Source organism: Neophocaena asiaeorientalis, unplaced genomic scaffold, assembly GCF_003031525.2.
Source record: "Neophocaena asiaeorientalis asiaeorientalis breed wild unplaced genomic scaffold, Neophocaena_asiaeorientalis_V1.1 scaffold308, whole genome shotgun sequence".
In the NCBI taxonomy this organism is placed as follows: Eukaryota; Metazoa; Chordata; class Mammalia; order Artiodactyla; family Phocoenidae; genus Neophocaena; species Neophocaena asiaeorientalis.
In genome coordinates this window covers 4,981,018-4,987,262 of record NW_020172768.1, presented here as the reverse complement: position 1 = coordinate 4,987,262, position 6,245 = coordinate 4,981,018, and the positions used below count along the sequence as shown (strand labels likewise).

The following is a 6,245-nucleotide window of genomic DNA, read 5'->3' as shown; positions in this document are numbered from 1 at the left end:
TCATATCCCCCCCCCCCCCGCAACAAAAGTATTCCACTTTCCTAGAAAGCCCCTGAACCATATCTTCCTGGGCAAGTCCTACCCATCCTTCAAAGCCAAGAGGCAGTGTGACTGGTGTGTAGAAAAAAACAAGTATTCTGTAAACAGAAACCCTGGGCTCGAAAACCAAATCTGTCACCTATTAGCTGTCATCTTAGGCTAGTTACCTAACCTCTCTGAACCTTCATTTCTCCCCGATAAAACAGAGTTGTGACAATATTACTTCCCATAGGGTTGTTTTGAGGATTAAATGCAAGGGTGTATGTGAAAGTACTTTGTAAACAGAAGGGACTAAACACATAACTCTCATTATTCGGTCTTTCTGTGTCTCTCCAGTTGAAATTGCTCTTTCGTTCCTTGAGGCTAGCAGAACACTACTGCATTCTGCTGTGCAAACACACACACACACACACACACACACACACACACACACACACACACACACGGCTTCTCCTCCTGCTCTGTCTCGAGGGCGGCAGCCCTTTTGCCACCAGCCTGGTGTCTTGATAGCATTTTTTTTTTTTTTTTTGCGGTACGCGGTCCTCTCACTGTTGCGGCCTCTCCTGTTGCGGAGCACAGGCTCTGGACGTGCAGGCTCAGCGGCCATGGCTCACGGGCCCAGCCGCTCCGTGGCATGTGGGATCTTCCCAGACCGGGGCATGAACCCGCATCCCCTGCATCGGCAGGCGGACTCTCAACAACTGGGCCACCAGGGAAGCCCTTGATAGCATTTAATAGCTAGTTCAGCTCCTGCCTAACAGCCATGCAGCAGACCTACTGACCTACATTGCTACAGCTGGCATCAGCTAACGATGCCAATGGGATTAAGATGACAAATTCCCATAAGGCCAGCTAGCTTTGTACGGAAAAGGGTTATTCCATAGATTGTCTAATTCTGTCAAATGTCCAAGATATTGGTCCTACAGGTGATAATGTGGGGATAGACACACCCCATCCATTGCCTCCGGGGAAACATCTCAAAGTCCGTGGGCTACTGATGTTGGGTCTATCAGGTCAGTAGAAGAATTAGAGTGACATCACTTAGTAATACTGTCCCACTGATGAATTAGCACATGAATGGGATGAACACTATAGATAAACATCATTAAAGCAACAGAAAATGAAACAGTGTGTAGTCTTCTGCAGAGAGAAAGACACCTGCACAGCTCTGAGATTTCCAAAAATGCTATTATGGCTGGTTGAAGATTTTGTGAGATGTGTGTGTGTGTGTGTGTGTGTGTGTGTAGATAGTGGCCAATGGCCTTTAGTCTTCTCAGTTTGTCACAAAACAACAAACAAAAGATAGAAAGACTGTTTCAAGACAGGCCAAAAAAGGAAAGTCTTGTTATTCAAAACTAAACGAAACAGAAAAAATATTCTATACCTACATAATGCAACTGCATGTCTCAAATGAATGAAAATAGTAGGGGTTTGTTTTTCATTCTAACTCTAGACAGTTGGACCCTAATCTGAAAATCTTTCTATCAAGCTTCAGGTAGAATGAGACTTTTCCCACAGAAGACGAGGACCTTGCCGATGGCCTGAGTGTTGACCTACAATTTGGGGATATCTTCTGACGTTTGAGGGAGGATAAAGGCCTCAGACCATTCGAAATCCTGCCTGGTGGTTCATCATCATCAAATTTTCCCAACTCTTTTTTTTTTTTTTTTGGCTGGGGCAACTCAATGCTAGAATTTGTCTAATATTACATTTCTAAAAAAGAGGTTTGGTTTAAATCAACCACCTTTCAAAACCAATACCAAATTAACTGGTTGACCCCAAAGAGAAAGAGACATCGAAATCTTAAATCTTACATAATGTGGTTATTATTGAAGACCTACTTAATACACAGACTACATATCTTGGGCCACAAGATATGTTCTAATGCATCTGAATATATTTTATTTAAATAGTCAAATGTTCAATTATTAAAAGAATTGAAATAGGAATTCAGCCCACCTGTCCCTGGTCTGTAGAGCGGCCTATTGGCTATTTAAGTAAAATACTCTATTTTTTGTTGTCTCCTGATTATGGAGACCTTGTTTGTCTACAGAAAGAGAAGGGTTTATTTTGGAAAAATAAAAAAATATATTATGTAAAAATCCTATTCAGAAATTTGGGATTTTCTTATGAATTATGGAAATAATTCAAGATGGTAGCAGTACATTTTTCATTAAATAACAGAAGTGTCTTTAGTCTAAAGAGTCAGATTCTCCATGATATTTTTTAAAACCTTATCTCTCTGTCTCTGTCCCTCTCTGTGCGTCTCTGTTTCTGTCCCTCTGTCTGTCTGTCTGTTTCTCTTTCGCACACACACACGCACACACACAGAAACACACTGCCCCCAGGGTTCTATAACTCATAAAAATGTAAAGAAAGCAAATAAAATGTTCATGGTATAGTGGAAAGAACACTAGCCTGAGGGTTAGGAGCCCTGCATTCTCACCTTGACTCTGTCACTAGTCAGCCATGTGATCTTGGATAATTCAGTAAACTCTGGGCCTCAGTTTCCCTTCTCATAAAAGGAGGATATGCAGCTAAATAAGCTCTAAAGCTCTAAAGTTGCAAACCTGAAAACTTGAAGTTGCACAGCAGCCGAAGTGGTAGAAATTATTCGCAAACAAATAGGATTCATCGTCGGGTAACTCCCCGAGGGAGGCAATTCTATGTGGTCACGGGACAGAGAAAAAGACACAGCCTGTTTCGCCTGGAGTTCTCATGAATCTAGGCGCTACGAGGGTTAAAAAACAAAAAAAAAGATGCAGGTGGGTGAGCGGTTCACTCTCAGAGTGAAGACAGCATCCACGTCTAATGACAGAAGTAAAGTCTTTGTTCCCGGGTATCCATCTCTCTACTGCTTTCTCCCGGGATCCCATCCTGAAGTTTCCCGTCTGGACATGCACTGTCAGTGGTAACCTGCAGCCTGGGCCAGTCTGGCTCATTGACTCTGCTGGTTTTCAAAGCCCAGCTGTCACCTCAACCCTCCTTTCCCATTCTGCTCTCCCAACATGCACTGGTTGTGTGATGCCGAGGTAAAGGGTGAAAGCTGATAGTATCTCTGCCCAACTGCCACTTCATTGCAAGCATCCTCCCTGACCATTCTGGCTGACACAACCACATCGCTTTCCATTCCCTAACCTGATTTACTGTTCTTCAGAAGTTGTATCACCCTGGACATAGAATTATTTATTTATGTGTCTGTCACCTCCGCCACAGTGTAAATTCCAGCAGGGTTTTGACCCCTGTTTTATCCTCAACACATAAACCAGAGCCTTGGAACATAAGAGACCCCTAATTAAGATTCATAGCATTAATGAAATACCTATTATAATAAATCCATACCTATGATCTAATTTTCTGGCCAATCGATCCCCACAAGCCCTGTCCCCAAGGAGAAATCCAACTAATGTACAGTCAACGAAGGTACCAAACTTCATTGAATCCTTACTGTGACCTATGGTAAGGAGGTTCTTTGGCCCCATTTTACAGATGAGAAAACTGAGCCTCCAGGAGCTTAGTGCCTTGCTATAGGACACGCAGCAACTGAGCAGCAGAACTGAGAATGAACCCAGGTTTTCTGACTCGGAGTCCCCAGTTCATTTCCCTATTTCATTCACCAGGTCTGCATTTTCTCTGACTGTTTCCCCATCTTTAATGGTACAATGTGCATTGACTGAATCAAGCTTCCCTAGATGAAATAAGGAGATTCAATTGAAGACTGCCTAGAACTAAGGTGCAGTTTTGGAAAACAGGTCATTCTTAAGGCAGCAACCAGTATCACGTGCTTTTCAACAACTGATACCATCACCGTGGGGAGCAGGGTGGTACAGGGTGTTGTTTAATATTTAGGCTAACTTATCTGTGGCAGAAGAACAGTAGAAGGCCTCCTGCAAATTTTGGTGCTCCCACCGTGATGCTCGGAGCCTTCCCAGGAGACTTTCTTGGAGAGAAGAGAGCGTAATACAGAAGGACTTACTATAACAAGGGTGATGAAGTTAAGATTTTGTAATCACAGGAAGTTGTGCAAATTACGCACAAAGTAAAAAGCTTCTGCAAAGGAATTCAGACTTCCCTGGCATTCTGGACCAAACAGGTCCCCAGTGATGAGACCCAGAGGTATTTTGAAATATAAGTATGCTTCATATATGAGGAAGAAATACGCAGGTGCATAAAAATCACATGCCAGAATTAGTCGAAGATGACTTGTCAAGGCCATTCAAACTGGGAACACACATTCTGAATCTGTGTCTACAAATTCGACATGGTATGTGGTGTCTTCTGACCTCTCTCAGCCTAGAACTGGATTTCGTGGACATGTAGGTACATGTTCTTGCAAGAGCATGTGAGCGTGATATTTTAGGAACTGAAAGGATTGGAAAGGCACTATTGTAGAGGTAATTTAGTCCCACTATTTCACTTTTACAAAGAGTTTGAAGCTCATACTGGCTGAATGGACTGTGCATCCTCGCACAGAGACCAGAAGTCCCCTGGCCTCTCCTTGTCCACTGTCTTCTCCAAACACAGCATTTGAACCAATGTGGGATTGGGGTCTGGGAACCCCGAGATCCGAAGGTCACCCGTGAACAGGAAACTGTGGCTTTCACACAATCTCAATACCAAAATATACACTAAACACTCAATCCTTCAGAACGCTGGGCAGTGAAGAAGCCTGCTTGAAAAGCCACTGCTCTGCCCACCAGCAGACCAGCCAGGCAACCTGGATCAGAGACAAGGGTGCTCCGGGGGAGGGTCTGGACAGGACTCACAGGCCCCCATCACCCAGGTGAGAAGGAATCCTGTCACTCCCACCCTGGCATGAAGTGCCAGGGTCCTGGTCTAAGCTTGTTCTCCTTGACGGCCATGCCAATCCCTGTGTATGCAGCTAAAGAGGTTAGCACATCCTGGGTTCACAGACCACAGCTTCCTCCTTACCCTCAGGGCCTGTGCCGAGAGGTCTGAGCATCGGGGAGATATTGCTTCACTTCTCCTTAGGGTGTCCACATCAAGACCCTGGAGCCATCTTACCACCCTTCCGGGTCAGCTGGGGGCCTTCTGGGTAAGTGGCAAGCCTCCTAGTGAGAGGGAAGTTTTCTGGAGCGGAGCATCTTATTACTAAACCAGGGATACTGAGACACTTGCATGCACCCACCAATGAGAAGAGAAACTGGCATGAAATGACCGATGGGTAACCACCTCCCTACAGGAATGCCCTCTCACCCATGCACTTTAAACTGGAGGAACCCAGGCTCACAGAGGCTCCCTTCAACCCAATACAATCAGTAATCTCATCTCCACATTTTCAAGTTCCTGCTGTTGGTGCCTTTTACTTAAGTCAGCATATTTCAAACTTTCAGAGAGAGAGAGAAAAAAAAACTTAGAAAATAAAAACCACTACCCCACCCAAATGATAAAAATCTCCTGAATTCTCCAAGCCCAACATCCTCTTCCTCAGCCCTGAGCAAAGACTTGATTCCTCTGGGTTCTGGGAATGGCGGGCTTTGCCAGTCCCCACCTCACCAGCCTAATAGCTTTTCCAGACCGACTCGGGCTTGGTGTTGGGGGACAGCCTCGCAGCCAACTGCCGGTCCCATTCATTCCTCTCGGGCCTCTTAAGGCCAGTCTCATTAGGGGCTGTCCCTCCTCTCTGCTTCTGGCTCCACTTCCCCCTTCCAGAGGGAGCAGGCAGTCAACCCTCGTGAAGTCTGCGGTGAAACCCGGACCCTCACCCGTCCCTCTGGGCTGCACTTGGTAACGTGGACCCAGGCGCGAGGCGCGGGGTGAGGCTAGGGGCTGGGGGGTAGTAGGCAGTCGTCCGGGCCGCCGGCTCAGGGCCGCTCACTTTAGGAGGAGCGGCTCCGCAGGCGCGGGACCCTCTTCGAGAGGCCGGTGGGAGCCCGGGCGCGGAGCGCGGGAGCCGGGCGTGCGGAGCGGCGCGGACCGGCCGGGAAAAAGATGCCCCGGCGGAGGAGCGGCGAGGCCGGCCCGTTAGTCCCGAGAAGCCGGCAGCTCCCGAGCGCCGAGAGCCCGGCAACAGAAGTACCAAGAGGAAGGGAAACCGGCCCGCGCTGACATGTAAACAGGGCTTCCATCTGGAGCAGCCCGCGCACACAGAGCCCCAGACACTCACTCGCACCCCGATCCGCCTGCAAGCAATCCACTTGCCTGCCCCTGGGCCCTCCCGGCAGGGGCCCGGGCTGCTGGCTGCT

The 6,245-nt window shown here is 47.2% G+C and overlaps 1 protein-coding gene across 2 annotated transcripts in view; it reads right to left on the bottom strand.

The window, feature by feature from the left end:
• Positions 1-6,245, bottom strand: part of FLI1 (Fli-1 proto-oncogene, ETS transcription factor) — a 115,443-nt gene that overhangs the window by 107,838 nt on the left and 1,360 nt on the right. The gene's annotated exons all lie outside the window — the stretch shown is intronic.